A 20,796-nucleotide genomic window follows, 5' to 3' on the forward strand; every position below is an offset into this window, starting at 1 on the left:
TATGTGTTTTTAATAAACATAACATTGATCATCCCATAACCTGGAAAATATTGCAATAGTTTCTGTCCAAAACAATGTTAATCACTTGGTGAAAAAAAGATAAGCTAGCACCAGGGAAGACTTAGCTAAAAGCTCATGTTGAAAAGAATGTGTAAACTCTAGGTAGCATTCACCATGGCATAGGCAGTCTGCCCAGATACCTTGTTTTCCTTTGATGCAAGTATTCAAGGAACGTAGATAAACCTTTGAATCTCCACCCGAGTTCGGTTGGCATACAATGAAATTCACTTATATAGGAGTGATATTGACCGTTCCTTTTTCTACTTGTTAAATGAAGACGAATCTTTTATTTGTGCTATTTTCAGAGACATTTGCTCTAATATGGTGTATCCTTTTATCTGTCACATTCTCAACCTCTCACTTTCCACTGCGACTGTCCCTGCTGCCTTTAAACATGCTGTGGTCACACTTCTCCTTAAGAAGCCTTCACTCGACCCTACTTGTCCCTCTAATTACCGACCCATCTCCCTCCTTCCTTTTCTCTCCAAATTACTTGAGCGTGCTGTTCACCGCCGCTGCCTTGATTTTCTCTCCTCACATGCTATTCTTGACCCACTACAATCTGGTTTTCGCCCTCTCCACTCAACCGAAACTGCGCTTACTAAAGTCTCCAATGACCTATTATTGGCTAAATCCAGAGGTCAATATTCCATCCTCATTCTTCTTGATCTTTCCGCTGCTTTTGACACTGTCGATCACAGCATACTTCTCGATACCCTGTCCTCACTTGGATTCCAGGGCTCTGTCCTTTCCTGGTTCTCTTCCTACCTCTCCCTCCGCACCTTTAGTGTTCACTCTGGTGGATCCTCTTCTACTTCTATCCCTCTGCCTGTCGGCGTACCTCAGGGTTCTGTTCTTGGTCTCCTCCTTTTTTCTATCTACACTTCTTCCCTTGGTTCATTAATCTCATCCCATGGCTTTTCCTACCATCTCTGTTCTGATTACTCCCAAATCTACCTTTCTACCCCTGATATCTCACCTTGCATCCAAACCAAAGTTTCAGCGTGCTTGTCTGACATTGCTGTCTGGATGTCTCAATGCCACCTGAAATTAAATATGACCAAAACCGAGCTTCTCATTTTCCCCCCCAAACCCACCTCCCCACTCCCCCCATTTTCTATTTCTGTTGATGGCTCTCTCATTCTCCCTGTCTCCTCAACTCGAAACCTTGGGGTCATCTTTGACTCTTCTCTCTCCTTCTCTGCTCATATCCAGCAGATTGCCAAGACCTGTCGTTTCTGTCTTTACAACATCCGTAAAATCCGCCCCTTTCTTTCCGAGCACTCTACCAAAACCCTCAACCACACCCTTGTCACCTCTCGTTTAGACTACTGCAATCTGCTTCTTGCTGGCCTCCCACTTAGTCACCTCTCCCCTCTCCAGTCGGTTCAAAACTCTGCTGCCCGTCTCATCTTCCACCAGGGTCGCTTTACTCATACTACCCCTCTCCTCAAGACCCTTCACTGGCTCCCTATCCGTTTTCGCATCCTGTTCAAACTTCTTCTACTAACCTATAAATGTACTCACTCTGCTGCTCCCCAGTATCTCTCCACACTCGTCCTTCCCTATACCCCTTCCCGTGCACTCCGCTCCATGGATAAATCCTTCTTATCTGTTCCCTTCTCCACTACTGCCAACTCCAGACTTCGCGCCTTCTGTCTCGCTGCACCCTACGCCTGGAATAAACTTCCTGAGCCCCTACGTCTTGCCCCATCCTTGGCCACCTTTAAATCTAGACTGAAAGCCCACCTCTTTAACATTGCTTTTGACTCGTAACCACTTGTAACCACTCGCCTCCACCTACCCTCCTCTCTTCCTTCCCGTTCACATTAATTGATTTGCTTACTTTATTTATTTTTTGTCTATTAGATTGTAAGCTCTTTGAGCAGGGACTGTCTTTCTTCTATGTTTGTGCAGCGCTGCGTACGCTTTGTAGCGCTATAGAAATGCTAAATAGTAGTAGTAGTAGTAGTAGTATTAAACATTTAAGAGCTCATATAGTGAGAGGCATAATAAGCAGGAAGGAAGCCGTTGCTGGGGCCTCTCTTGCAGTAAAATGTTCAGTTTTGGAAGCTGTATCTCACTAAGGGGGTATTTTACTGAGCTGTGGTAGAAATCAGCTGATGGTAAACGGCGAGACGCCCATTATATTCCTGTGGACATCTCATCAATAGATATAGTTGTCTACATACAAGTAAATCATCGATTGAAGTTCTCTCTCTTTTTGGTATATATATATTTTTTTGATTTATAGAAGTGTTTATTGAAATTTGTTTAACCAGTACAATCGTCATGAAACTCAATACATATCATTATTTACATTTATATCAAATCACATCCATAAGTCTGAACATAGCTAGACACCAGCAAACAAAAATGCTTAATTCAAAACTGTTTCCACTTCGAATTTTTTCCAAATTTTTGCATATAATGAATCCCCCCCAAGAACTATTCTTCCCATCTAGTATCTCGTCCCTCTCTCTCCCCTCCCTCCCCCCCCCCACCCTCTAACACTTGTTCACACCTTTCATCGCAAATGTCCCTTTAAGAATGGTTCCCAAATCCGTGCCCATGTAGTCTTAGTTTTTCGCTTTTCTGCGGTTAATCTCTCCATCTCACATATGTAATGCAATTTTGTTATCCATCGTACCAATGAGGGGACTTTCGGTGACTTCCAATGTTGTGCTAGGTTCAACCGAGCTGCGTGCAATGAGTCCCTAATCAATAGCCACTGATCAGGTGTACAACCTTCTGGTCTCTGTCCTAGTACAAAAACGAGGGGATGGCACTGCACAGATCGTCCCAGCCACACCTGCAGGCAGTTCTGTACCCCTCTCCAGTATGCCTGTGCCTTTCGGCATGACCACCAAATGTGACCCATGGTTCCCGGCCCCCCGCAATTCCTCCAACACTCCCCCGACACATTGGTATACATGTGATGCAACCGTACCGGTGTCAGGTACCATCGGTAGAACACCTTGATAGCGTTCTCTTGCAACTTCACTGCTAAAGAAGATCTCAATATCTTTTTTTCTAGAAACTGCCACTTCGTGTCTGGTAAAGTAAACTGTAGCTCCTGCTCCCATCTTCTCCTGTGCAAAACAGAAGGCTTAGCATTCGCCACCTGATACTTATAGAGGAAGGAAATCAGTCCACGCGTACCCTTCAAAGCTACACATGCCTCCTCCAACGGGTGTACCTCGCGGCGCATACAAGCTCTATACTTTGGTCCTTTCAGAAAATGGGACAACTGTAAATAGGCAAAGTGATCACTGGGCCGGAGCCCAAAGTCATCCATCAGTATATCAAAGGTTGTGAGATTCTCTCCTATGTGTACCTGCCCCAGCATGTCCAATCCCGCCTCTGCCCATCTGCAAAAAATGTTATTGCCAATACCAGGTTCGAACAAGGGATTATCCACTATTGGGGCCAAGCCAGATACTGGAGGCTGTCGTTCTGGGAACATTAGGTCCCAATAATAAAATGTAGTCTGAACTGTTGATGGGAACCTATCTACCCGTCCTCTGTATTTATTCAGCATCCACATCAGGTGGCCAAGGGACCTAGAACCTGTCAATTCTTGCTCTAGAGTAACCCACAATTTAAAATCTTCTTTTCTAAACCAATCTACAGCCCCTCTCGCCTGTGCCGCAGTATAGTACCAAAACAAGTTTGGCACTCCTAGCCCTCCTTGCCGTTTGGACCTATACAGAAAAGCCCTGGGCAGCCTTGGCCGTCTCTGATTCCAGACAAATCTAATCAGCATGCCCTGCAATCCCGACAAGAAGGACCTGGGCAGTCGCAGTGGGAGGACTTGGAACAGGTATAAGAAACGTGGCAGAATGTTCATTTTGATTGCAGCGATGCGCCCAAACCAGGATAGATTCATGGTCTGCCATCTGTCCAAATCTCCTTGTACCTCTCTCTTAAGAGCAGGGTAATTAACTGCAAACAGCTCAGACAAATCCCCTGTAATCTTCACCCCCAGGTAACTTAAAGCACTACTTGTCCACTTAAATGTGAAGGTCTCCTGCAAGGAGTCTCTCACCTCCTGTGGTATATCAACCGCTAATCCCACTGACTTACTAGCATTCAGTTTGTATCCTGAGATCTTGGTATAATCCTCAATCTCCTTCATTAAATTTGGAAGGGAAATCAAGGGCTTTGTGAGGGACAAGAGCACATCGTCCGCAAACAGGGCAATTTTGTATTCATGAGATCCCACTCGTACTCCCGCGATATCATCATTTTCCCTAATAGCTGCCGCCAAGGGCTCCATAGCTAGATCAAATAGTAAGGGGGACAGCGGGCATCCCTGTCTAGTTCCTCGTCCAAGGATGAAGGAGCTTGAGGTTCCCCCGTTCACTCTTACACACGCCTGGGGCGAAGAGTATAGTGCCTGGATCCATGTTCTAAAAATCTGACCTATCCCCATCCTGTGTAAAACCCTATCCAGGTACCCCCAGTGTACCCGATCGAATGCCTTTTCCGCATCCAACCCAAGCAACACTAAGGGCTGATGTTTTGTCTGAGCTGCATACACCAAGTCTATCGTACGGCGTATATTATCCATTGCCTGCCTCTTTGCTACGAAGCCCACCTGGTCTGGGTGAACTAAGCCAGGGAGCATTAGGCCCAACCGGTTTGCCAATATCTTTGCCAATATCTTAATATCTGTATTGAGTATAGATATGGGTCTATAAGAAGCACAGTCTGTGTTATCTTTACCAGGCTTTGGTATTACTGCTACCCATGCCTCCATCATAGACTTAGGAAAGGGAGCCCCCTCTCTCACTGAGTTAATAATCTTCGTTAAATAGGGCGCCAATTCAAAGACGTATGCCTTATAAAACTCATTTGTAAACCCGTCCAAACCTGGCACCTTACCCGTCGGTAATGCTTTAATAACCCTGATGACCTCATCTACCCGCACAGGAGCTTCTAATTCTTCCCGTTTTAAATCGGACAATTTCGGCAAGTTCCTGTTCGCCAAATAGTCCTCAATTTGCCCAGTCTGTACAGCAGCATCTTCTTTATATAGCAACTCATAGTATTTAGCAAAACGGTCTCTGATCTGTGCTGATTTGTGGATCATGGCTCCTTTGGCATCCTTAACTCTCAGTATGTGTCGGTCAACTCTCATTTTTCTTAATTTGGAGGCCAACAACCTTCCAGGCTTATTGGTACACTCATAATAAATCTGATTCAATCTTGCGTGTGCAAATTTAAGACTTGCCTCATGTAAAGCTGTGATTTCCAACCGCTTTGCTTGTAGCTTTCGATAATCAGACACAGACCCAGACGCCCTGTATCTAATCTCCAAAGCACCTACTTGCTCCATACATTGCTTCAAGCGTGTTTTGTGGGCTCGGGCTTTTATACTTGCATGTTTTATAAAATGCCCTCTTGAAACAGCTTTAAAAGCATCCCACACTATGCCGACCGGCGGTCCAGAGTCCCAGTTGAGTGTAAAATATTCTTGCAAGACTGGAAGGAAGCTGGCCCGAACCTCTGAGTCCTGTAATAAGTTATTATTAAAAGTCCATCTCTTTTCTCCAGCCTCTTCCTTCAGAGAGGGAACAACCGCCCAGACCGGAGCATGGTCTGAGATGGTAATACACCCCATGGAGGAGACTCCCCCTCCCTCCGACAGTAGTTTGTCAAGGAAAATATAATCTAATCTGGAGTATGTGAGATGTACCTGAGAGTAGTAAGTATAGTCTCTCGCTCCTGGGTTACTCAACCGCCACACATCGTACAAACCCGCCCCCTCCACAAAATTTTTCAATGCCTGAGAGAGCTTGCGATCTATCGGAGCAGGAGGAGATGACCGGTCGAGACCAGGTTGCATAGTGGCATTGAAATCTCCCGCCACCAGCACTTTACCCCTGACAAAAGACTGCAACTCCCTTTGAAGACGGATAAAAAAACGCTCCTGCTTCTCATTTGGTGCATATACACACACCAATGTAAACTCCTCCTGCTCCAACATTACATGCAAGAATAGAAATCTCCCTTCTTTGTCCCTTCTCTGGTGTAATATTTGCACATTAACTTCTTTATGAAACAGGATAGCAACCCCTCTTTTTTTTGCTCCTGTTGTATCTGAAGCACAAGCCACCCTTGGGTATTGTTTAGAGACTAATAGCCCCTCATGTTTTCGTAAAAGGTGGGTTTCTTGGAGAAAAACAACATGTGGTTTTGCTAGACTCAACTCACGCAATAGAGCATGTCGTTTGTATGGAGAATTTAGCCCCTTTATATTATAACTTAAGAATTTATAATCTGTCATTTAGGAGTCACGTATTAAACCATATATTCTTAGAAAGGTGTGTGAGATTTGCAATGTCCCCGCTCCCTCAGTTAATTCCCCGCCTCCCTCCCTATCCCCCCTCCCTTCCTCCCTCAGGTTCTTCCACCAAGCAGCACCCTTAAGCGCCACATGGGATATTAGAGGAAAGCAACCCCCAAAACAAATACCCCCCAGACTTCTCCCCACCTCATAACCACGCACCTACCCCTCTTTACTTCACAGTTACTAATCGCCCCCACCTCTTCTTTGAAGTGTATTCTGCATAGAAATTCTAAACCATTAAATGCAACCCTGCAATGCAAGAGAAGAACATAAAATCAAGCAACACAGTCCTGTTAATACAGTCACATCTTGGTACTTGATGTTTTCGTTTTCTGCGGGGCCCTTTTCCACTTCTGTAAGCGTGCCTTGGTCGTGGGAGCCACCACCATAGGCACCGCCTCGACTGCAGTCAGGCCCATCTCATATAGGTTCCTCCATGCGTCTGCCACCTTCCGGCTTCTCCATTGCTTTCCCTTGATTTCGTAGCAAATGGCAAATGGAAAGGCCCATCTGTAAGCAATTTTTTCCTTATTCAGGATCTCAATCACCGGTTTCATAGCACGCCTCTGTGACAAGGTAAAGAGTGAGAGATCCTGAAAGACCGAAATCTGTGCATCATTAAAAACCAATGCTGTAAGCCGCCTTGCTTTCTGCAATATCATTTCTTTATATGCATAGGAGGAAAAGCGAACAAGGATATCCCTTGGTTTATTGTCCGCTCGGGCACCCTGCACTCTGTGTGCTCGATCCATGGTCGCCTCAGCTGGATCCCAAGTCTCTCCCATTATTTTTTCACATAAAGCTCGCACCATGGTCTGGACATCTTCCACATTGCCATCCTCTGGGACCCCACGAAATCTCAAGTTGTGCCTCCTTCCCCTGTTTTCCAAGTCATCAAGCTTATACTTATAGTCCTCAGCTTGTTCCTGCAGCTGAGTAATCTGCATTCCCAGTGCTCCATGATGTTCTTCTTGCTCATCCACGCGTTCTTCTAGGGTTTCAACTCGCCCTCCTAGCTCCTTAAGGTCCAAACTGATGGCGTCTACATGCTCCAAAATTTCCACTTTGGAAGCTTTTATTTCCTCTCGAAGTGCTTCTAAACAGCGAGCTAGTTCTTTCGACGGGCTGTTTTTTAACGCGGGACGACGCGATGCCACGTGGGAAGCAGCCGAATCAGAATCAGACATCGTCGGGGAAACAGGGCGCGAAAGACTCCTCGCCGTCCGTCTCTGCGTCTTGCTCTCGTTCCCCCGCGGCTGCGATGAAGAGAGTTTGCTCATTTTGGTCTGTGGGTTTCGCTATGTGATTTCTCTATAGCGCTGCCAAATTCACAGTATTGTGAGCGCGTATAATGCTGATTTGAGGTAGGTGAATGTCGGAGCTACTCGTCTAGGCAGCCATTTGTCTTCGTGACGTCACTTCCTCCGGTATATATTTTTTATCATTTTTCAATATTTGTACTTACAGTTTTTGTTCTGAAACAATTTTTGTTCTGAAATTATTTTTATTTTTACCATAGAATGCACTAATCCTCTGTGTTTTTTTAATCAATCGCAAAATTATTATCATTATTCTTTTTGGTGAGTACCTTTTTTAAAAATTGGTGTCAGTATCCTATTTTTATGTGTACTTGTATTTTTAGTATTTGTAATTTTTCATTATTTTATTTTTATGTTTACATTTTGCTTTTTCTATATTTTTAATATTTTCATGTTTTGCGTCAGTACATCTTTCTATTTCATTATATACATTTATTGATTTATAATGTGAATGTTTTCATCCTCATTACTTACTATTTTTAATTTAATCTCTTATTTTCACCGTATAGTGCTATATATGTTTATTTATAGTTTGTCTTATGATGGTTCAATTAATATATATTTTGTATAGATCACATTGTATGACCGCTGAAGTAGACGCTTGCTTGCGTCGAAACACGGCCCGTGTAGGGTCTTTTTTAAGCATTACAATAAAGACCGTTGGATTCATATCTCCAGTGGTGACTCATCTTTGGTCAGCCTCTACTCTCACCTTGTGTGCTTTCTCGTCGTAGAGGACCTCTCCTGTTTTTGTATTTTGCATCTCAGTGTTTACCATGTGCTAAAAACGCTATCACGGCTTAGTAAAAGGACCCCTAAGGAGATAAAGAGAGACTTGAGTTGGTACAGAGTAAAGTAAATAAAAATGGTAAGAGGTCTCCATCGGAAGACATATGAGAAGAGATTGGAAGTCCTAAATAGGTAAACCTTAGAGGAGAGGAGAGACCTTTAAATACTACAAAGGAATTATTGAAAAACAAGCTTTTTCCAAGATAATGGCAAGCTCTGGAACTCGATGACATGGTACGAAGCCACAGGAAGGTAGCATCAAAAGCAAATCAGGAAATACTTTTTCAGAGAAAACGGAGATGACTGAATGTCTTCCGGAAGGAGGTGGTAGAAACCAAAATGGTGCTGGAATTCGAAAAAGAGTGGGATATACACAATGGACCCCTAAAGGCAAGAGGATGTAAATCAAGTATAGAGCACTCAAGCTTTATAATGACTTCTGCACTTCTACAGGTAAGAAATCATTGAAAAAGCCACTTGCACAATGCAGAAGGTACAACCCCAACAACACACTGGATTTGTTTTCTTTTGTATGTCTTTGTAATATCCTATTTATGAACTGGTGTTCCTTTCTTTATATATTATTTATTTTATTGTACGCCACCTGGACCTGCTCTTCAGATAAGTAGTATATTTAAATATAACAAACAATAAACACAAACATGGGGAAAGTAACCTGAAGAATGCAAGCATGTGGAATGTAGCCTACACTGCATGGCAGGTACAACCCCAACACCTTCCTGGACAGACTCAGTATGCCATGTACAATATTACTATGTATGTTTTCCAGTACGTAATACAGTAGCTGTGTACTGTAGCAGCTATTCTCTAAACTGTTTTTAGTTAATCACAGTAATGCAATGTTTTTGATACCAAGGAATCAATAAATTGTAGCAAGGCCTTTTGGGGTCAAGTATGGTCAGAATCGATAATTTTACACATATAGAATGTGGCTGAACTAATGAAGAAATCTGAGCAACCATAGATCTTAATCTAATCTAACCTAAGTAGTTAAATTCCACCTAACCTGGACATGGCTCAAAGTGGATCACAATGAATATAGAAAAAGACAATGGGCATAGTCCCACAAATTACAAAGTCACAAGTAGATAATTCAGCATAAAGTAAATTAACTTCATTAACTATTTAACAAATAAAGGTTGAATAGTAACATAGTAAATGACTGCAGATAAAGACCTGTACAGTCCATCCAGTCTACCCAACAAGATAAACTCATTTTACATGGTATGTCAAACCCAAGTTTGATTTGTCCTTGACATTCTTAGGGCACAAACTGTAGAAGTCTGCCCAGCACTATTCTTGTACTAAAAGTTCTGAAGCTAACGTCGAAGCCCCTTAAAATTTACACTCAAGCCCATCCATATGTATTCAGTCACGATCAGAGCATAGACCATAGAAGTCTGCCCAGCACTGGTTATGCTTCCCAATTACCAGTGTCACCACCCAATCTCCGCTATGATTCCGTGGATCCATTCCTTCTAAACAGGATTCCTTTGTGTTTATCCCACGCACGTTTGAATTCCATTACCGTTTTCATCTCCACCACCTCCCATAAGCTTTCACCAGGTAACATGTAATTGATCTTATATTACAAGGTAATCTAGTCCATAAGTCGACCACAACCCACAAAGATATTTAATACCCAGGTTGAAGGATCACTTTTGGCATAATGGTAGCACAGCAAGCAGCCTTGAATGCCTTGAAATTTGCAATCTTCTACTTGGAGAGGTCTAAATACAGCTTGTGCCCAGCCAGACTCTGCCTCCTTACATCACATAAGAACATAAGAATTGCCTGAAGGTCCATCAAGCTCAGTATCCTATTTCCCACAGTGGCCACTCCGGGTCACAAGTACCTGGCAGGGTTCCAAAAGGTAGATAGATTCCACTCTACTTATCCTCAGTGATAAGCAGTGGATTTACCCAAGTCCACCTTAATAATGGTTGATGGACTTTTCTTCTGAGAATTTGTCCACAAACGAACACATTTTTTGCATGGCTGAAATATGGCGACTGGGTGGGATGGGAGAGGGAAGCAGAGTCTAAAATCTCCTGCCTCTATTAGTTCTGTCCTCCTGGCTTTTCCTTCTTCAAAGATGGGTGGAGTGGTCCTCTTTTTTGCCAACTCGCATGCACTTACAGAGCTGTTCCTTCACTGACCTTAGTCTTTCAGGTCTTACTGGTTCAAATTTAATACTTCTCCGTCCCTGGCTTTATTTTGCTCTATTATTCATCATCTCCTTAAAATAATTACATAGAAGAGTTTTTTTCATCTAATTGCGGAGGCCACATCCTGTTTACTCAAACTCCTTATCCAGACAGAGTACACCATCCATGCTGATGACCCCCAAGAATTCAGGATAATGAATCGTTGCTACTGATGGCTGCATTGAGTTTTAGCCACTTATACACCCCCTGACACTGCCAGCCACTCACCTGATCTCATGTTTTCATCAAACAGTTCTTCATAGCCAACGATGACATTATTTACTACTATGCCTCTCCTGGACCATTCACTTTCTGGTTTCTTTCCACTTTACAATACAATATAAAATTTATACTCTGCAATTTACCCACAAGGGTCTAATTTGGGTCACGTGGAGGGTCATAATCGAAAGTTTTTCTGAGGATGTCCTCGCAGGACGTCCCCTTGAAGCGGTGGGGAAACCCATATTATCGAAACAAGATGGACGTCCATCTTTCATTTCAATAATACAGTCGGGGACGCCCAAATCTGGAAATTTAGGTTGACCTAAGAGATGGTCGTCCTTTGACTTGGTCGTTTCTAATTTTCGGCGATAATGGAAACTGAGGGCGCCTATCTCAGAAATGACCAAATCCAAGCCCTTAGGTCGTGAGAGGAGCCAGCATTCATAGTGCACTGGTCCCCCTCACATGCCAGGACACCAACTGGGCACCCTAGGGGGCACTGCAGTGGACTTCAGAAATTGATCCCAGGTGCATAGCTCCCTTACCATGTGTGTTGAGCCCCCCAAAACCCACTACCCACAACTGTACACCACTACCATAGCGCTTATGGGTGAAGGGGAGGCACCTAGATGTCCTGATGGGTTTTGGAGGGCTCACATTTACCACCACAAGTGTAGCAGGTAGGGGGGATGGGCCTGGGTCCGCCTACCTGAAGTGCACTGCACCCACTAAAACTGCTCCAGGGACCTGCATACTGCTGCAATGGACCTGAGTATGACATTTGAGGTTGGCAAAAAATATTTTAAAGAATTTTTTTGAGGGTGGGAAGGGGTTATTGACCACTGGGGGAGTAAGGGGAGATCACCCCCGATTTCCTCTGGTGTTCATCTGGTCAGTTTGGGCACCTTTTCGTGGCTTGGTCATAACAAAAAAAGGACCAAGTAAAGTCGTCCAAGTGCTCATCAGGAATGCCCTTCTTTTTTTCAATTATGGGTCGAGGACGCCCATGTGTTAGGCATGCCCAAGTCCTGCCTTCGCTACGCCTCCGACATGCCCCCGGGAACTTTGGTCGTCCCCGTGACGGAAAGCAGTTGAGGACGTCCAAAATCGGCTTTTGATTATGCCGATTTTTGTGACCCTGGGAGGACGCCCATCTTTCGATTTGTGTCAAAAGATGGGCGTCCTTCTCTTTCGAAAATAAGCCTGATAATAATTCTAGTAGACATTTCTAGGAACTACAATAAAACATAATAACGAATCACCATCCTACATACCAAAAACTCTATAAATAGAAATGTTTTCAGTTGTTTCCAAAAAAGTCATATAATCATTTGGTGATCTAATCTCAAGTGATAAATTATTCCAAATTAATGCTGCCTGATACATCAGAGATTAACCAAACTCTCTTATACATTAACATCTCCTCCTCTATCCTGCAAAAAAAAAAATCACAAAATATTCCAGACGTTTTCTACAGTAAAGCCTAATTATTTAGGGTTCCTTTTACAAAGCTCTGATCTGCCCCTCCTGTGAGTACCTCGAGTCTCCTTGCTTCCTCTTTGTTCCTTTGCTAGTTCTTAAGGACACTGCCCATGCTTTCGTTATTTATTAATTAAATTTTCTTAGGATTTATCTATCACTTTTTTTTTATCCCTGCTCAGTGGAGCTTAGAATCTATTCAAGACAGGGAAACACAACATATAAAAGGACGTTTTAAATGAACAGAAGAATAAGAGATTTAAGATTTTAAAGCAGCTTCAAAAAGATGGGCTTTTAGACTGGATTTGAATAAGGCCAGAGAGGGAACATGACACACTGACTCCGGAGGTGTCAACAAGGAAATATTAAGAGGCGACTTTTCCTGTTCAGGGAGTTAGGGGGCTTATGGGAGGGGGAGTGGAGGATGAGGAGGGTGAACTGACTGACAGAAGGATCATTTCCCTCATTAACTTTATATAAGCAAAATGCACAAAGGACACTGAAACAAAAATAAACAAAATGAGCAATAATAAAACGAAACAGGATGCACACTTCTGATGTGCCAAAATCTTTTTTGCCAGTTCTTCAAAAAGTATCACAATGTAAAGATTCCAATTTTCTCCAGGACCAATTCAGCTCCTAAAAATCTGCACTGCATGGAAAAAAATACTGGAAGCATCAACATGCACATATCCTGTTATAACTGTACCAGATATGGCCTAGGATTATTTACTTAAAAGCGATGCTTGACTTAAAGTAAAATCATATACGAAGCTCAGGAGCCCTTTTACTAAGCCAAATGTAATACCAAATGTCTATCTTCTTATATATTTCCACCATTCATGATGTATTGTAAGCCACATTGAGCCTGCAAAGAGGTGGGAAAATGTGGGATATTATTGCAATAAATAAATAAATAAGCAAGCAAGCCACATGGAGGAGTGGCCTAGTGGTCAGAGCACCGGTCTTGCAATCCAGAGGGGGCTGGTTCAAATCCAACTGCTGCTCCTTGTGATCTTGGGCAAGTCACTTAACCCTCCATTGCAAACTTAGATTGTGAGCCCTCCTGGGACAGAGAAATAGCCAGAGTACCTGAATGTAACTCACCTTGAGCTACTACTGAAAAAGGTCCGAGCAAAATCCAAATAAATAAATAAAGATTCTAGAACTCTAAAGAACAACAAGATTCCCAGTGTAGCAACATTCCATGTAGAACCCCAAAGAGTAACAGGATTCTTTGGGGTGGAGGAGTGGCCTAGTGGTTAGAGCACCAGGTTCAAATCCCACTGCTGCTCCTTGTGATCTTGGGCAAGTCACTTAACCCTCCTTTGCCTCAGGTACAAACTTAGATTGTGAGCCCTCCTGGGACAGAGAAATATCCAGAGTACCTGAATGTAACTCACCTTGAGCGACCACTGAAAAAGGTGTGAGCGAAATCTAAATTAATAAAATAAATAAATACATGCACCAAATTGGAGTTACCATGTGGTTACTTCATGGCCCTTGTGGTAATTTCAATTTTGGTGCGTGTCCACAAAATATTGTTTTATTTTGCCGCGCATCAAGTGGCATTTGACACGCGTAGACCATTACTACTCGGTTACCATGTGAGACCTTACTGTTAGGTCAATGGCTTGCGGTAAAGTGTCAGACCCAAAATGGACGCACGGCAATTTTCATTGTGCCACATGTCCATTTTTGGCAAAAATAAAAAGGCATTTTTTTGTAGGTGTGTTAAAAAATAATTCTGCGAACGCCCAAAACACGCATCTACAATACTGCAGGCCATTTTTCAGCACACCTTAATAAAAGGACCCCTTAGTCTCTCCACTATGGCAAACCCTCTAGCCTTCTTAGGCTTAATTAAAGATTAATCTCATTTATGCATGTGGAACGTGTTATAGAATTCCTAAATCTACTAAGGGCAAAAGGTGAGCAATGGCAAGTTAACTAGCATGCCTGTGGACAGATTTTATGGATATGTTTGCTACAAAGAAAATCAATAAAAGCTTTCAAAAACAGCTGTAGGTACTCCTAATCATTTGGAATCCAAGAAAGGTCATCTTGTTAAATCATTTGCCATACTCATTAATTATTTTCAGTGATGTGCTGACTTTTAATTCTTCTTAGCACTGATTTTCTTAAATGTATATTCGTTTGCCCTATAGCATAGTCTTTGACCAAGATCCACGGAGCAGAGCTCCTTGGGAAAATCTGATTCTCGATGCTTTTGCAAAAAATATGCTTGGGAAAAGTTTGTAATAGAGAGCATTAAGGAGGAATTCTTTTTCTACTCCTGCTTCCAGTAAAAGCCCTAACAAAGCTGGACTATTTTGATCTTGGCTTGCAGAGACTGTAACTCCGAGTCCTCATCTTCATAGTGAACTCGTTTTCTCAAAGGCCATTAAAAGTTTCCACGATGCAGAAATTTTTACTTTCTCCTGCTGTAATCCAGTGAATTGAAAATGGTCAAGGACATAACAGAGAGTCCCACCTCCAGTCTGGCAGCCTCCTTGGAAGGGAGAGATTACTTGATGGGAGGGCATTGCCGTAGTGAAGCAAAAAATGATCCTGTACAAGGAACTGCCCTCCACTGAGGAGGTGATTTGATGGGCTCCTGGCCAGAAGGAAAGGGTTGGGATGGTCCTTTTATTTGGAGATTCAGGTGTTAGGCTTATAGATAGCTGGGTGGCTAGTGGGCCTGAAGATCGCTTGGTCATTTGATTGCTTGCTGTGCACGTGGCAGATCTTATGCATCAGCTACATGATTTTACTGGCTGACTGGTACATGTGGGCGCCAACATGGGAAAGTGTGGGAGGAAGGTTCTAAGTAGAGAATGACACGAGAGCGGGTAATCGCGGTAAACTGCAGTAATCCACAGTAAGACCGCAGGAATGGGGAAAATTTTCAAAGTTTTACTGCGGGTGCAAAAAGAGGTTATTTCCCCACCCCAGAGGAGCAGTAATAACACCTACACCCGCGGTACAACAGATGCCTACCCATGGGCGTAGTTTAGGGGCGAGGGGGGACATTTCCCCCCGAAACGCAGGGCTGGCGCAATGCTGCAGGCAGCTCTTCCCGCCCTCAGCTCCTAACTAGATTGTAAGCTTTGTCGAGCAGGGACTGTCTCTTCATGTTCAAGTGTACAGCGCTGCGTATGTCTAGTAGCGCTATAGAAATGATAAGTAGCAGTCTTCAGCTTCCATTTCCACTACCAATCATTTATAGATTCTCCATTGTCACCTATTTTGTTCAAAGTTTACATGACTAAGATGGAGTATGTTTTTTCTTCATTGGGAGTGAAATTTTATTCCTATGCAGATATGTTGTTGCTTGCTCAGTCTGCAAAAATTGGTCTGATACCACCTTGAAAGTGGCTAACTGTATAATATGATCGAACACTACAGTTCTATTCATGGTTTTAAACTAAATGCTGACAAAACTAAGTTACTCTGGTTAGCAGGTAAGGGTACTATTATTCCCAATTCTCTTCCTGTATCTACGGGCTTCTCTTAAAATTGATCGGTCCTCTAAAATTCTTGGTGTTATTCTGGATTCTTCTCTTTTTTTAGAGCTTCAGGTTAATCATGTATCACAAATTGTCTTTGTTAAGCGATGTCAGTTGCAGCATATCAGACGGTGCTTTGATAAATCCCATTTTACCATTCTAATGCAAACATGAATTGTGAACCACCTAGACTAATGCAATGCCCTGTCTTTTACTTTAAAACTTCAACTCAAATTACAATTATTAAGACTTGTACTGTCTGTGCCACAGCCGGTGGTGGGAGGCGGGGCTGGTGGTTGGGAGGTGGGGATAGTGCTGGCCAGACTTATACGGTCTGTGCCAGAGCCGGTGGTTGGGAGGCGGAGATAGTGCTGGGCAGACTTATACTGTCTGTGCCAGAGCCGGTGGTTGGGAGGCGGAGATAGTGCTGGGCAGACTTATATGGTCTGTGCCAGAGCCGGTGGTGTGAGGCGGGGCTGGTGGTTGGGTGGCGGGGATAGTGCTGGGCAGACTTATACAGTCTGTGCCAGAGCCAGTGGTGGGAGGCAGGGATAGTGCTGGGCAGACTTATACGGTCTGTGCCAGAGCTGGTGGCGGGAGGCGGGGCTGGTGGTTGGGAGGAGGGGATAGTGCTGGGCAGACTTATACGGTCTGTGCCACAGCCGGTGGTGGGAGGCGGGGCTGGTGGTTGGGAGGCAGGGATAGTGCTGGCCAGACTTATACGGTCTGTGCCCTAAAGAGGACAGGTACAAATCAAAGTAGTGTATGCACAAAAAGTAGCACATATGAGTTATCTTGTTGGGCAGACTGGATGGACCGTGCAGATCTTTTTCTGCCGTCATCTACTATGTTACTATGTATAAGATGCAGGCTCATGACATGGTCATTTTAAATTATTTGCAACTGATTTTAAGTTTCAACAGTTTTTTTATTGATGAATTTAAATTGTTTAAACATACAGTCAACAAGTCTAAAACGAAACACATCTTCATCAATCTTTTAACAATATGGCCCTACCCCATCCCCCAGATGGTGTTAACCTAACGACAACTTATGTGTCTACCAATCCCGTCGATCTTTGGGCTTTGGCTTAATTATAGCCTTATGTAAACCAAAATAAGCTTAAACAAGTGTAAAAATAAAATTAAAAATTTACCATGTATCAGGAAAAACAAACAGGCAGTGTATTATTATGGATTAAGAGCTGGTTAAAAGATAGGAAGCAGAGAGTAGGGTTGAATGCTCATTATTCTCGATGGAGAAGGGTAGTTAGTGGGGTCCCTCAGGGGTCTGTGCTGGGACCGCTGCTTTTTAACATATTTATAAATGGCCTTGAGATGGGAGTAACTAGTGAGGTAATTAAATTCGCAGATGACACAAAGTTATCTAGGGTCGTCTCGTCACAGGAGGAGTGTGAAAGATTACAATACCACCTCACGAGACTGGAGGATTGGGCGTCCAAATGGCATATGAAGTTCAACGTTGACAAGTGCAAACTGATGCATGTGGGAAGGAGGAACCCGAATTACAGCTATGTTATGCAAGGTTCCGCTTTACGAGTTACGGACCAAGAAAGGGATCTGGGAGTCATTGTGGATAGGACATTGAAATCTTCAGCTCAATGTGCTGCAGCGGCTAAGAAGGCGAACAGAATGTTGAGTATTATTAGAAAAGGGATGGAAAACAAGCATGAGGATGTTATAATGCCGTTATATCGCTCCATGGTGCGACCACACCTGGAGTATTGTGTTCAGTTCTGGTCGCCACATCTCAAAAAAAAGATATAAATGAATTGGAGAAGGTGCAGAGAAGGGCAACAAAAATGATAAAAGGGATGGGATGACTACCCTATGAGGAGAGGTTAAGACGGTTAGGACTCTTTAGCCTGGAGAAAAGGCGGCTGAGGGGTGATATGATAGAGGTTTACAAGATAATGAGTGGGGTAGAGCGGACAGATGTGAAGCGTTTGTTTACGCTTTCTAACAATAATAGAACTAGGGGATACAAGATGAAATTAGAATGTGGTAGGTTTAAAACAAATTGGAGAAAGTTTTTCTTTACTCAGCGCGTGGTTAGACTTGAACTCATTGCCGGAGAAGGTAGTGACGGCAGCTGGCCTTGCTGAGTTTAAAGAGGGTCTGGATAGATTCCTGAAGGAAACGTCCATTGATCATTATTAAATTTTGGGTTTTTGCCTGGTTCTTGGGGCCTGGATTGGCCGCTGTCGGAGACAGACTGCTGGGCTTGATGGACCTTGGGTCTTTTCCCAGTGTCGCGGTGCTTCTGTGCTAATAAACAATATTAATCCAAAGTGCATCAAAAGATTATCACGGTGACTTCAGTCCAAACCACGTCAAAACTAAAAAGTAATTGCACATGCACAGCGTGCTTTAAATGTGCGCAAAACATTTGTAAGTGGGACCACACCACATTCATTAAAATACTCTAAAACTGTCCCAAAAAGAACATAGGGGTCCTTTTACTAAGCCACGTAGGCGCCTATGTGCACCCAACGTGCGTCAATTTTGAGTTACTACTCAGCTACCGGGTGGCCCTTGCGGTAATTTCATTTTTGACGCGCACAGGAAAAGTTTTATTTTCTGGCGCACAGACGGTAATCAGCATTTTACGCACGTAGACCATTACCACCTGGTTACTGCATGAGACTTTACCGCTAGGTCAACGGCTGGCAGAAAGGTCTCAGGTCCAAAACAGATGCGTGACAATTTTCATTTTGCTGCACGTCCATTTTCGGAAAATTTTAAAAAAGGCATTTTTACAGGTGCGCTGAAAAATTATTCTGCGTGTGCCCAAAACACGCACGTCCACACTACAGCAGGCCATGTTTCAGCTCGTCTTTGTAAAAGGGCCCCACGATAAGGTTCTTTTTCAAAACACAGACTTACATAGAGGCACATTTTCAAAGCACTTAAGACTTACAAAGTTACACAGAGGTGTATTTTATTTAAGACATTTATACCCCACATTATCCCAAGTTATACTCAAGTTCAATGTGGCTAACAAAAGCACTTAGACTTACCAAGTTACATAGTGGTCCTTTTACAAAGGTGCGCTGAAAAATGGCTTGCGGTAGTGTAGATGCGGGTTTTGGGTGCGCGCCGATTCATTTTTTAGCGTGCCTGTAAAAAAGGCCTTTTTAAAATTTTTGCCGAAAATGGACATGTGGCAAAATCAAATTGCTGCATGTCCATTTTGGGTCTGCGACCTTACCGCCAGCCATTACGTAGCGGTAAAGTCTCACGCGGTAATGACCTATGCGTGCCAAATGCCACTTGGCACACGTCCAATACATGCGTCTGAAAATAAAAATTATTTTTCGGCCACGCGCCAAATATGAAATTACCGCAAGAGCCACGTGGTTGCTGGGCAGTAACTCCATTTTGGTGCACATTGGGCACACATAAAGCCTTACACAGCTTAGTAAAAGGGCCCCATAGTAACCTATAGAGCTTTGTACGTCTAAGTGCTTTGAAAATGAGCATCAATATGTACTTTAAAAAAATCCCTATAGATTTAAAAAAAAAAACCCTTTCATGGTGATTCCAAAATAGCTACAAAACCCAGCTTAAATTTTGGAAAGACAAAGTCAAAAAGACAACAGCTAATACAAATGTAAATATGCATGATCACAGAAAGACAGATAGATACATTTCATTATTTAGACCAGTTGGTGTAACAGTATTAAATTTAAAAATCAAACGTTGTTCTTGCTGTATTAGAACTCGGTCTATATCTCCATTCCGCTCATTCTTTCTATCTTAAATACACAAAATCTCAAATCAGAAGTGTAAGCTAGTGCAAGACAATGCTGAACCAGGGGGGCAGTAGTATTCCCTCCTCTGAAGTTACTTCTATGCTCAATCTACTCTTGATTTTCCTGATTGTTTTACCTCATACAATAATATATACAGCCGTCTCTGTATTATAGTCAAACCGGTGGTGTAATGGGTATAACTTCCCAGTTTATGGATGCACAAATTCTGTTAGACATTGATGATGGATAAATAGAACAAGAACCACATAGGTAATGACCTAAATTCTCATCTGGTTTGTCTGAATTTTCTTGATTGATGTTATCTGCACTGAACTTAACGGTTGTCGTAGAATGTAAGCACGTATCAGTATCAGTTGTTCATAGATGAGTAGATGGTGCAATAATTTCCTTAATATTTCTCTCATGAGAATATGCAACAGTGAGCTTCTTATCCTTAAAGCACCGATGGACTTCTAGAATTTGCCAATGCATCTTGATTATTTTTTGCATGTCCCCTGAAAGTCCAGAAAATCTTAAATTGCAAACAATATCTGGCCTAATCTCTTTCAGCAGCTTGGGCTCTTTCTAATCCCTTATTGATGCAGCTGATGGGGTATCTTCTTGCCAGGAACCTTCTAGTCACCGGTGCCACCTGACTGTCAAAATCTGAGAAGTCACTACAGAAGTGTCAGAATCTTAAAAATTGTGAAAGTGATAGGTTTTCCTTAAACCTTCTGGTATGGAAACTCTCGAAATGCAAAAAATAATTCTTGTCTGTGTGTTTTCGTAAATTGTAGTGTCAAATACCTTAGCACCCTTTGATAAGAATGTCCAGAAAAGACAATTGATAATGATCAAAATGCATGGTAAATTTTAAATTGATGTCTAGTGAATTTAACCAGGCATGGAATTCATGTAGTTTGTCAACATCCTCCTTCGAAAGTACCAGAATTTTATTAATGTATATTCGCAAAAATTGGACTTCATCTTTAAAGGGGTTGGTTTCCAAAAATTAGGATTCAAAACATGCAACATACCGAATTCCTATGTCAGGGACCAT

The sequence above is a fragment of the Microcaecilia unicolor genome, chromosome 1, assembly GCF_901765095.1.
Source record: "Microcaecilia unicolor chromosome 1, aMicUni1.1, whole genome shotgun sequence".
In the NCBI taxonomy this organism is placed as follows: Eukaryota; Metazoa; Chordata; class Amphibia; order Gymnophiona; family Siphonopidae; genus Microcaecilia; species Microcaecilia unicolor.